Source organism: Schistocerca gregaria, chromosome 2 (genome assembly GCF_023897955.1).
Source record: "Schistocerca gregaria isolate iqSchGreg1 chromosome 2, iqSchGreg1.2, whole genome shotgun sequence".
Taxonomy (NCBI): domain Eukaryota; kingdom Metazoa; phylum Arthropoda; class Insecta; order Orthoptera; family Acrididae; genus Schistocerca; species Schistocerca gregaria.
This window is the reverse complement of record NC_064921.1, coordinates 808,723,708-808,736,974: the sequence shown is the minus strand read 5'-3', so window position 1 is coordinate 808,736,974 and position 13,267 is coordinate 808,723,708. Positions and strand designations below refer to the sequence as shown.

At 43.2% G+C, this 13,267-nt stretch overlaps 1 protein-coding gene across 5 annotated transcripts in view; it reads left to right on the top strand.

Annotated features, from left to right (window-relative positions):
• LOC126335107 (protein tweety) overlaps nt 1-13,267 on the top strand; it is an 866,725-nt gene that overhangs the window by 425,136 nt on the left and 428,322 nt on the right. Inside the window, exon 1 of one of the 5 annotated variants that reach the window (XM_049998048.1) lies at nt 1,877-1,995. The exons of the other annotated variants lie outside the window; for them this stretch is intronic. The gene's annotated coding sequence lies outside the window, so the exon portion shown is untranslated. Of the gene's footprint in view, nt 1-1,876; nt 1,996-13,267 lie in introns of those variants that run through there. 5 annotated transcript variants of the gene reach the window in all.

The following is a 13,267-nucleotide window of genomic DNA, read 5'->3' as shown; positions in this document are numbered from 1 at the left end:
CAATTCTCGATCACGCACAGCACGTACCCCTATGAACTGTCTGCGTGATATTGAGGCGCTCGTGTAGTCAGCAAGGTCCCCAGATATGTCCCCGACAGATCATGTGGACTTCAACCCCTTCCCAATGCCAGTATCCCGGTTGTCTCAGGAGACGATAAAACGGCTTTATGGCACAATTCAGTACTGCCAACCGTGACCTGAAGTCATACTCGACGGTTCCCCACACCATGAAGCCAGTACTAACACCACTCTGCCTCTCTGAAAGATCGGAACAGTGGCACCACGCCCTAGGTAGCCGACGATGGTCATTCGAGCCAGTGCGGAAGCGCGATTCGTCGCTAAAATAATGCGACGCCACTCATCGCCTTTTCCATGGTTGCCGGTCATGGTACCAATCCAAAAACAGCCTATTTTGTGGTGTTAACGGCGGCTACGCACGCGGCGGTAATTCCGTATCCTGACTGCTACGTCTCCGACCAGACTGTCGCACAGAGTCCATTACTTGTTTCCGGATGCCAGTCGTAGATACGAAGTGGTTACGGTGTGCTCGGTGCACAGTGCGGGGACCTATATCAATTACGTATCCGCCGATGGTGTGTACGTGTACGATGACATCCGACCGTGCTTTCTCGGCGTTTTACCGCCAGGCAGTGTACGTGCCCTTTCAGACAGACTCCCCTTATGTATGTTGTTCTCTTGTTTTGGCTTATTTTTTCATTCCCTTCACCTTGAATCGAATGATAAACACGTTCCTGATTTTTATGTTCGTATCTTCTGCGTTCAAAATAGAGTGTAGAGGAATTTCAATCCAAGTACTTCAGAATTCAAATGGCTCTGTGCACTATGGGACTTAACAGCTGAGGTCGTCAGTCCCCTAGAACTCAGAACTACTTAAACCTAACTAACCTAAGGACATCACACACATCCAAGCCCGAGGCAGGATTCGAACCCGCGACCGTAGCAGTCACGCGGTTCCGGACTGAAGCGCCTAGAACCCCTCGGCCACCGCGAAATCCAAGTACTAATGTTATTCTCTCTTCTGCAGACCTTTCTATTTTTGTTACCTTGAAAACCGAAATAAACTGTTGTAAGCTCCTGTATACAGGGTAACCTATCAGAAGTTAATGAAACAGGTTACCAGATTAGTCAGTTATTGTTAACAGGTGTTTCGATGATTCACATGATCACTTTCAGCAGCCTGAAAAGTAATTTCCCACCAGAAGACGATAATCTGAACCATTCAAACGAGTAATGCATTAACAAATGACCGAGTGTCGAAAGCACATTGTTCATTTATCTCTAATTATCGCCTGCAATCCTCAAAGTTATTTGCTTCATGAGTGAAACAGCTAATCTGTCATTTTCTATCATCATTACATCTTACTTTTTGAAGCTTTGTGGTGTTGATAGGTACTGTTATATTTTTTCGTGTTACTCCTCAGTTCTCTTTGAGCAACACCATGTTATATTTAATTCTATTTTCCCCGTTGTCCTCTTAGGGTGTACGTGGAATGTTAGCCGGCAATAGGGCTTCGTACAGCTGCGTTGAAGCGGTACTGCCTGGGAGACTTTTATGTTTACGTGTGTACGTGTGTTATCCCTCTTTCCTCGAGGTTTTGAAGGAGCAGGACATGGCGTGTTTATGGGACGGAGCCGTCGGAACCTCCTCCGAGAGATAAATTTTACAAGCAGTGAAACTGAGAAAGAAACCGTAAAGTATCGCGGAAAATGTGGAAAATGGCCGCAGCTACGTGGACACGTATGGAGCGCTTTGACAGAGAAAATAAATTCGTTGGGCCGTAAATAAATGAGGCGACCCGCACGTAGACGACAAGTTGTCTGTCCGGACATAAACCGGCGCGCGCGCCCTCTTGCGTCAATACCCGTGTCTGTGAGACTGGCTGTAGTTGAGGTCTGCCGGACGTGTGCGCTTTCTGCACGGGGTGTTGCAGTGCGAGTGCAAACACGCGTCGAATCTGCCCGAAGAGCAGTCACGTGAGTAGCTAGCTGTCACATTCGTTAGTAACTGATTCATTCTTTAATTATGTAGTAGATATTCCACTTTACGTGTTTTATCCTTTGTGTAACTTTTTAATCCAAATTACTTGCAATTGCTAATGTAAGAACAAACCTACAAACAGCAAGATTCATCTGCATGTGTTACCTATAGTTGTAAATATTTATTCCGTAACAGAATGCATCTCAGGCCAAAGATCATGATGTGGCAAAGTGTGATATATATCGCACTCATTCTCTTTGTATTTACATTCAGTTTTAGTGTAAAAAGCAAGTGCAGCTAAATATTTTCTGCGCATGGGTATCACGGCGCTGTGCACTGTCAGTATCCAGTACGTAAGAATCTTTTTGTTTCATAAGCGTTTCGTTACCGGTAACTCAATTTCCGTTATTTCCGCCAGTATCACGACCCTAGCGTACAGCTGCACATGCTACAAAGTATTATGTTCCTGTAACACCTCCATCTGACGATGAGCCTCCAGTTGCTCGAAATATAGTTAATGGTATAGAAAATAAATCCTGTCAAAAATCCAGAAAAGGCGACTGGCGGCGCCATATTTATACCCAAATACAGTGTGTTTATAAATGAATATCGGGGTTTTAACGCTTTATAATATTTATTACATTAAACTTACGGTTATAAATGATATGTCAAATGAAAGAGTAACTCCAACAGTTGTGTTTGGCACCAGTGCGCCACTTCACTGGCATATCGAAGTACACGGTTGGTTGAACTTCACCGTACCCAAGCGCAGGATAGGCCGCAAGGGGCCCAATGACAGGGCTTGCTTTGCATGACCTCCACGCTCACCCGACCTAACGCCATGCGATTTTTTTCCTTTGGGGGTTCATCAAGGATCGTGTGTACGTTCCTCCGCTACCAGCAGACCTCCCTGAATTAAGAAACCGGATCGAAGCAGCTGTTGCTACAATCACTGAAGACACACCTATTAACGTTTGGAAAGAACTCGGCTATAGACTTGATATGTGCCGTGTGACGAATGGTGCTCACATTGAACATGTACAATGTTCTAAAACGGTTTGAGTTGCTCTTTCATTTGACGTATCATTTGCAACTGTAAGTTTAATATAATGAATATTATAAAGCGTTAAAACCCAGATATTCATTTATAAACACCATGTAGACCGTCGATTTAAATCACACGTACAGCTCTCATCGATGCCGAATATAGCAAAATGTTGTAACAGTTCTGAGCGTTTCCGCCAAGACTGTGCTTCCCTTTGTTCCGAGCAGCTGCGGAAAGTGTCTTATGGGAACACCGCAGAGTGCGGTCTCATTCTCAATCAGCCGAGCATTGCAGCCAACGGGCGTCTTGCGCATCTGGTAAAGCATTTACCAGAATCAACGTATTGTAATGGATATGAGTGAAAATATGGGTAGGTCAGTGAGTTCTATCGCGCTATACGCTCAGATCATAAGTGGACAAACAGGTATCAGAAACCTGCAAGTGAAGCTTCGTACACACTCACTTTACTGGAAAATGCTTGGACAGTATAATAGTACATGCCACTAATTGTGCCGCCTTTGTCAGTCAACTATTGGATACAAGCTTTTGTCGCGCCACGTGTGCATTTTTGTTTTAGAGGAGTGAGATCCTGTTCCCAGCCTGACATGGAATTATTTCCGTGCAGACCTGTCGGAAATGATGAACCTGCCAAGTAATGCTATGTCGTTGCAACTGAAAATTACATTATGAAATTTATTCACTGACTGCGAATATTTTGACGTCGGCTGTATTACGTATAGATACAGGATAACAATTATTGAACTATATGAAACAAATCATATAACTTCTGAACGGTTTGCGTTAGGACGTTAAAACTGGACGGTTGGCCGCGGAGCATGATGGGAATTAGTACATGCATGCACGGTTTGGTTTAGCGACGAAGTCCACTTTCATTTGGATGGGTTAGTCAATAATAAAAATTCGGCATTTGGGGGACTGAGAATCTGTATTTCGCGATCGAGAAGTCTCTTCACCCTCAACGGGTGACTGTGTGGTGTGCAATGTCCAGTCACGGAATAATCGGTGCGATATTCCTTGATGGCATGGTGACTACCGAACGATACGTGTAGGTTTTGGAAGATGATTACATCCTCCTTATCCGTAGTGACCCTGATTTCGACAAGATCTGCTTGGGCCTCTATTGGCCGCCACTTTGTCCGGATGTAAAAACATGTGAGTCCTTTTTGTGGGTCTATTTTAAAGACAAGAAGTACATCAATAACGCCAAAACCATTGCTGTGCTGAAAACAGCCATTCAGGTCATCAAGAGCATCGATGTTCCGACACTTCAGCGGGTCAGACAGAATTTCGTTATTCTTCTGTGCCACATCATCGCCAATGATGGCAGGCATATCGAACATGTCATAACCTAAATCTGAACGCCTGTGGTGGCGTTTACATGTTGAGTAAAGTTTGTTGAAGCGCTAGTTTGGAACTAATTTACATTTTTTCCCATATAGTTCAATAATTGTCATCCTATATATGACGTACTAGGGACACATGAAAATTTGTGCCGGATCTGACTCGAAATGGTATTTCCCACTTATCGCGTTGTACTGTTTCTCCTGGGTGGTTTAAAAATGCAAACTAAATATTACGATAAATTTTATAAAATTACGCCAAGGAAAAAGAGAGAGACCTACAATGGGCATGTTATTCCAAGGACTCTTGCGCTTCTATGCATGAACTATCTTTCCTTTGTCATTCGCTTATCTGCTTGGATTCGGACCTAAGAGGACGTTCTTGTGTAAATCCCATCTTGTTGTACCAGCTAATAACGTAAGTTGTACTTAAAACTAGAAAAATGTAATGCTTATTTTGTCAAAAGAATTTGTGTATGCGGTCAATCAATTTTTAATCTGATACCTGGATTGTCCTAAGTAGATATGGGCCTTAACAAAGAATTTTCATTGTTAGGTGCCAACTTTGCAAATCTTTAACATTTTTCTTTTAGCTCATCTACGAGACGTGCCGTCGGTTAGGACAATTAACTTTCTTTCAGATCCTACGAGCCCGGCGGCCGCTGATAATAATTTAACAATTTTTACTTACAGCTTTTCTTTGCAGATAAGATCCCAGGCCGAAAAGGTCAGGTCACAGCATTCCAGTTCCATTATAGGATTTCATTTGTACATGCTACTCTTGTTATCTTATATTGGGGAATCGATACGAAACCACGATATTAAGTTTGGTTTTGCAGTAGTTTATATCGAACAGACTTGTGAAATAGTCTCTGGTGCAATAAGCACACGACTTTTCACGACCCTGGAATAATATCTGTGGTGTTGGGCAAAGAAGTGAAGGACAGTTAACTGTCGACGATTACGTAACTACCCTGAGAACTGAGCTAGTTTATTAATTACTGATCTGTGTCAGGCTAACTTAAAAGATATTGCACTATTAAGAACATTCTTGTGAGTCATTTTCAGAGAAGTGTTTTGAACCGCTGCTATTAAGTCATTAAGAATATGATTACACTGGCAGACTGCCGTATATTTTTTACATGTCACTGTTTATATATTTTTACACTACAGCATGCGGTCACCTTTCTGTTATGGTACGTACCGGTATAATTTCATATCTGTGAATCTTCATTTTCTCATCCTCACTGATTCATTCCCCTCAAAGCAGTTAACATACTTCGTTTAATTTAAATATCTAGCGCCAAGGCGAGCCACGGTCCTCTACCTCTTATGGTCCCACATAACCCTTGTGAGAACCTGTGGTCCATACGTGAAAACCTCAGTGACGTAAGTTTGAGTCAGTTCCGCAGCCATGCTTTGGTAGATCAACAGTTGAGGTGACTGCTCGTGAAAACAGGAAACGTGTGTTTGACTCCCGTCTGGCACGTACTTACAGGGTGACAATTATTGAAATATATGAAAAAAATTAGTTACAAATTACGGCATGCACACACTGTATTCACCATGTAAACGTCACTACAGATATTCGGGTGTAGGCTATGACATCTTCGATATGCCTGCCATCATTGGCGATGATGTGGCTTAGACGAATAGCGGAATTCTGCACGACCCGCTAAAGTGTCGAAACATCGATGCTGCGGATGACCTGAATGTGCGCCTCGATAGCTGAGTGGTCAGCGTGACGGATTGCCGTGCTACGGGCCCGGGTTAAATTTCCGGCTGGTTCGGGGATTTTCTCCGCTCAGGGACTGGGTGTTGTGCTGTCTTCACCATCATTTCATCCCCATCCGGCGCGCAGGTCGCCCAATGTGGCGTCGAATGTAGCAAGACCTGCACCAAGGCGGCCGGACCTGCCCCGCAAGGGGCCTCCCGGCCAATGACGCCAAACGCTCATTTCCATTACCTCCTGAACGGCTGTTTTCAACTCAGCAATCATTTTGGGGTTATAGCCCCACAAAAAGGAGTTGCATGTGTTCAGATCCGGAGATCATGGTATGTGTTCAGATCCGGAGATTATGGCGGCTAATCGAGGCCCGTGCCAGTGGCCTCTGGGCACCTCAGAGACAGAATGCGATCCCAAAAGTGCTCGTCCAGGACATCAAACACTCTCCTGCTTCGATGGGGTCGAGCTCCGTCTTGCATGAACCACAACTTGTCGAAATGGGTGACTCTGGATAATGGGGATGAAATCATCTTCCGCCGGCCGGCGTGGCCGAGCGGTTTTAGGCGCTTCAGTCTGGAACCGCGCGACCGCTAAGGTCGTAGGTTCGAATCCTGCCTAGGGCATGGGTGTGTGTGATGTCCTTAGGTTAGTTAGGTTTAAGTAGTTCTAAGTTCTAGGGGACTTATGACTTCAGCTGCTAAGTCCTATAGTGCTGCGAGCCATTTGAGCCATTTTGAAATCATCTTCCAAAACCTTCACGTATCGTTCGGTAGTCACAGCGCCTTCAGGGAATATCGCACCGATTATTCAATGACTGGACATTGCACACCACACAGTCACCCGTTGAGGGTGTAGAGACTTCTCGATAGTGAAATGCAGATTCTCAGTCCCTAAATAGACCAAATTTGCTTATTGATGAAGCCATCCAAATGAAAGCGGTCTTCGACGCTAAGCCAAACCGTGCAGCGGATGCCAATACCCATCACGCCCCGCGGCTACTGTGCATTTTGAATGTCCTTCCGCAAACCGTTTAGAAGTTATGACGATTTTATTTCATGTAGTTCAGCAATTGTCGCCATGTATATTAGTTTACCATCTGCCTTACTTTCAGCTCGCTCCACCGTTCGCAGAGAGAACCAATAGCAGCGTCTGTTGAGACGTCTTCGGAGCAGTGTTCTAGTCATTAAGCACGGAAACGCTCGCGCCGAGGGATGTGTCCGCGCCGCGCGTCCTAGTTTCGGAAATACGTGCGCCCGCCTTGTAGGCGGGCGGGGTTGTTTTTAATTGAAATTCGTCGGCCGCGAGCTGGCAGCGCGCTGCGGGATTAATTAAAAAGTCGTCGCCGTCGAGTGGAGTGGCGGCGGAGGGGTGGGCAGGGGAGCGGAGGGGAGGGATTAATTCCGGGCGCGTCGCTCGCCGCCGGAAGTGCGTCGGCACGCACCGGAAGCTGCGTCAGGCTCCTGCTCCCAGTTGCGGATCTTCCCTGCACGTCGCCTATAACGAGCACACCTACCATTCTCCGAGAACGCGGAGCCATCTTCTGTAAAGCAGAGCGAGGTCCGTGTGCTCATCAGACTGGCTTGCCCACTTGACTCACTTTTTTCTAATACGCTGCCCAAAAGCATTAATATTTCCATGTGTTTGCTAGAGATATGGTTGTTCTGTCTCCATATTTCGGGAAACTGCGTTCACTAAGCATTGAAGTTCGCTTATGGATCAAAGGAATTCTGGGCTGTTTGTGTAACTGGGTAGGCATTTTATGTTACTCGGATGTGCTGCTTAAATTTCACATGTTCATCATTACACAAGTTATTCAGTTTTAACTACTGCACTTTTATGGATATGCATACTTTTTCATTCTCGTTGAACCAGTGTTTAAAAGTTGACATTCTAATATTTATTTCCATACTGCGATATTATCGACTCTTGTTATCGATATGTATGCCAAAAGTATCGAATCGAAACCATTGACATTCATTTAAGTAATGTCCCTTTGCATATTATTTCTGAACACCGTTTGATAGGAGATACAGGAATGCTGAGTAACGTATCATCTTGTTACTGCACTTCAAGTATGGAGAACGGAGAAGTTGCCACTTGCCCTACATTAGCAAAACATATAAACGTAAGAACATTAATACCAGTAGGTTTTGCAGTGATCAGCATTTTGAAACTTGTGCTGCAGAAGCAGATTTTTATGGAAGGTCAGTAATAGTAGTCCCAATATACAAGGCTTGATCTCATAATTTTGAATTAGTAATGAACCACCTTGATGCGTTATCAAACTTCTTGATTTCCAAGAAGAATAAGATAATAGTAAGCAGATATTTAAATTTAAATTTTCTAGAGTATATTTTGAGTTATATCTGGATTACTTGGCATTTTATATAATCAAGCTCCCCTTGTACAGTCTGTAGTAATAGTTACGGAAACAAGCAACACTACTATCGATACCTTTTTGTAGGTGTATGGAAACTGCAAAGTCATCGTGTAATTCCCATAGCTAAGGGTCTCCGCGACGGGTTATTGCAAACGTTCAATATCAGAATGCATAACATAAACAAAAATAACTGAAAAACTACAACTGTGACAAATGAAAAAGTAAATGAAAAATTTAAGAAGAAATTTCGAAATGCCGACTCGAAAAATCTCTGGCGTAAACGAAAAATAGAGTGTATTCTGCAACATAGTCGTAACGTACTTCGAAAACGGTTTTTCTAAGGACTTAACTGTTGGAACTATATTCAATGCACTTAAGCTCGGGATACGAGTTGGATCAGAATATCATGCAAAACTAACAGAAGACTCTACTTGGCGTCAGGGAACGCTGGTGACGACAGAATTAAGTTTCTTTAAAAATTATACTGTATAATTCCAAACACATTTATTACAGCATCAAACTGCATAAGCTTTCAAGAAAGAAATAAACCCTTCCATCAACAGAGTAAAAAGTATTTGAACATAATTAAAAAAAGAGACAGAAAAAATTAATCAAGAAAATGAAGAAATTTCTAAAGGTAGATGATGAGGTGATTAAAGATAGCCCTAAAATTGCAGAAAATTGCCGTAACTTTTTTCTGTCAGAAGCAAATAACTAACGTTTGAAAACTTCTTCTGCAAAGAACTTACAGTTCCCACGAAAATATTTCTAAAACAAGTTTCCCAAATTCAACTTCATTCAACCACTCCAAAAGAAGTTTTCAGAGTTACCAGTTCTCTTCAAAATAAATATTCAAGTGATTATGATGAAATCAGTAATAAAATAATGAAGTATTCATCAGATGAATTTTTTAATATATTGAGTTGCTTGTCTAGTGAATATTTTCGGAATGGTACTTTGCTATAAAAAAATATACTGTTGTCAAACCACTTCACAAAAAAGGACGCAAAAGATAGTAAAGAATCACTGGCTCATCTCATATTTACTCATCTCATTATTACCAGTAATTTTCAAACATTTTCCAGAAGACAATGTTCGACGAGCGATCAATAAGTAATGCAACACATTTTTTCCCCTGAAAGCAGGTTGGTTTTATTTCGGATTCCAATATGCCACATTAGTCCCCATTGTTTTGTCTACAAAACCCTATTTTTCAGCATAAACTACGTTCGTTGCGGCGGCTTTAGGCCACCATACTGTGAGGCCCTGTATGCTGGATTGGTACCAGTCTACTGGTCGATGTCGGAGTCAACATCTTGCTGCATCAGTAACCTCCACATCATCCGCGTACTGTTTCCCGCGGAGTGCATCCATCATTGGGCCAAGCAGATAGAAGTCGGAAGATGCGGGATCCGGGCCGTAGAGTGGATGAGAAAGAACAGTCCAATGAAGTTTTTTGAGCTCCTCTCGGGTGCACAATTGCGTGGAGAAGTCATGGAGAAGTCTGTTCGCGTTTTTTGTGGCGACGGGCGCGCTGAACTCGTTTCTACAGTTTCTTGAGGGTAGCAAAGTACAATTCAGAGTTGATCATTGCACCAGAAAGGGGACATCAAACAGAATAACCTCTTCGAAGTCCCAGAAGGTTGTCGCCATGACTTCAACGGCTGGTCGTTCGGCTTTGAACTTATTCCTCAGAGGAGAGGTGGTGTAGGGCCACTCCATGCATTGCTCTTTTGTTTCCAATTCGAAGGGATCAACTCATGTGTCATCGCCTGTGACGATGCTCGACTGCAAATTGTCACGATCAGCCCCGTAACGTGCAAGCAATTCCGCACAGATAGTACTACGTTGCTCTTTATGGTTTTCTGTTAGGTGGGGAGGAACACAGCGCGCAAACACCTTTGAGTACCCCAACAAGTGGACGAATGTGTCAGCACTACGAACAGAGACGTCCAGTGGAGCAGCCAGGTGTTTGAGTCCTCTCCGTCGGTTGCCTCGAATGAGATTGTCCGCACGGTCCAACATGGCAGAAGTCACAACTGTGTGTGTCCGGCCGGCAGGCGGGAGATTACGACAGGTTTCCACGACCTTTTTGTGATGATGACAGACACCTCGCCCCACGACTCACCGTGCTTTTGTTCACTGTCACGTCTCCGTAGATATTCTGCAACCGCCTATAAATATCTGCATGCGGTGCTCTGGGTTTTCGCCGATAGAAACTCAATGACAGCTCACTGCTTGGAACGCATCTCCGTTACAGACTTCATTTTGAAGGCTACGTGTAGCGCAGCCACATATTGTAGACGCTGAATCGGGAATGTTTCACGGTGACCCACAAGAAGTTCTGCGTGTTTTCAACGAAATTTGCCGAGAAAAAAAATGTGTTGCATTAGTTATTGAACGCCTCTTGTACGACACACAGCAAACAGTTCGGATTTAAAAAAGAAAAGGATTGTCAACCGAACAGATTGTATTTAGAACTTCCTGGCAGCTTAAAACTGTGTACCGGACCAGGACTCGAACCCCTGACCTTTACTGTCGTGCGCAGCTACCCTAATATGGCGCACGACTCGGCTTCACAGCTTTACTTCCGTCAGCACTTCATTTCTCACTTTAGAAACTTAGAGAATTTCTAATATGTAACTTGCGAGACTAGCACTCCTGGTAGAAAGGTTGGTTGGTTGATTTGGGGGAGAGAACCGAACAGCGATGTGATCGGTCCCATCAGATTAGGGAAAGAAGTCGATCGTGCGCTTTCAAAGGAACCATTCCGGCATTTGCATGAAGCGATTTAGGGAAATCACCGAAAACCTACATCAGGATGGCCGGACGCGGATTTGAACTATCGTCCTCTCGAATGCGAATCCATTGTGGTAACCACTGTGCCACCTCGCTCGGTCTGGTAGAAATAATATTGTGGGGATATGGCTTAGGCATAGCTTGGAATTTCGTTGCCAAAATGAATTTTCACTCGGCAAGGGAGTGTGCGCACCCTAGTGGATTAAAACTGTGTGAGCGCAAATTCTTGAGGGTACGTTTATCTGGACAGATGGTCTACTTGAATCAATAAATCAGAAATAACTACCATTAGGGATATTTTGTGACTTCGCTAAGGCTTTTGCTATGTAACGCGTGAAATCCTAATGCAAATGTTAAAATATTACAGAATTACCTTTATCTTATCTGAATGACTGGAAAGAATCTGTGTCATTCACATTACGATAGCCACTCACATTTCGAAATAATCACATATGGTGTACCGCTAGCTTCATTTCTGGGTCCTCTGTTGAGTCTGAAATACTGTACCATCTTCCGCTATCGGTTTTGGGACAGGCAAATTTTGTACTTTTTGCAGATGATACGAGTAAGGGACTAAAAAATACTACCAGTTACCTTACTGAAAAGGCAACTAATAAACTGTTCAGAAACATCAACGCAAGCTTTGAGGCAAATTTGTTATCAGCGAATCTTGAGAAGAGTCAATACAAACAATTAAGTGCTTCTCACAGAACTCCACAAGATAGAAAATTAAGATTCTCAAACATCAGAAATACAACAAGTAGAAAGTATTAAATTTTTAGGAATACAAACAGATCACAACATCAGTTGAAAGACCCATTGCGCAAAATCAATGAAGTTCCTTGGATGAGCTGCGTTTGCTGCAATATGCATTGTTACTGCTGCCGGAGATTTAAGACTGCAGAAGCTAGTTTGTTTAGATGTTTCCGTTCACTGATGATTTATGGAATCATTTTGTGGGGATATTTAAGTTGCAAGGACGGTATTTTATGAATACAGCAACATACAAACATATATACATACATACATACAGAATTAGGAATTGACGGTAATTGTAGAACTTCCTGGAGAGACGTCTTCAAGAAATTGGGTTTTGGACAACTGCTTCACAAAACATATATGCATTAGTGTCCTTTCTCATTACCAGTATTTATTTTTTCACAAAAAAGAAGTACGTGAATATAATACTAAGACCAAAAACAACCTCTACTAAGCCCTCAAGGAATTAACATTAATATGGAAAGCAACCACGTACATGGGCACTCATGTATTCGACAACATAGGAGAGCACATTAAATGTTATATAGACAATGCAGTAGAATTAAATAAATTAAGTAACTTTTTATTGGGCAACTGCTCCTATTGCAGTGAAGAATATCTTCGTAGAAACTCTTAAATTTAATGTTCTATATTAATATGTAATTACAATTAACATTGTAATACAGTAATGTAATGTCATATCCCTATGCTGGATTTAAATTAAATTTTCACCGTTGACTGCTTTCCACCTCGCAGACACCACTCTTCCCGGGATCCGTGGACTACGGCTAATAGCATGACGGCCCCGTGTGAGCAGACCTGTACTTCAACGGCGCTGCTGGTCGAATAGTGCGGGGGCACCGTGTTGCTTCAGGTAGTGATGTGATGCGCGGCCCATGCCTTTTTAGACATGACGTCAGCAGTACTGTGGAGGATGTGCCGAGCTGACTCTGGGCACAGACTTCGGGAACATCTGTTTTTCAATGCTGAGTCAGCCGCTGCAGCCACGTACTAGTTACGTCTGCATACACAAAGTGCGCTGTAGAATACCCTCTTCAGTGTGGTCACATTCTTTCTGTTTCCTTCCCTCTTCTGATTACAACAGGTGATATACGGACCGTGGTCCGTCAGAAAGTGAATCAGGAATTCGTGTGCAGTACACTGTGCGATTACCTGACGTTTGTGGGGTTGTTATAGG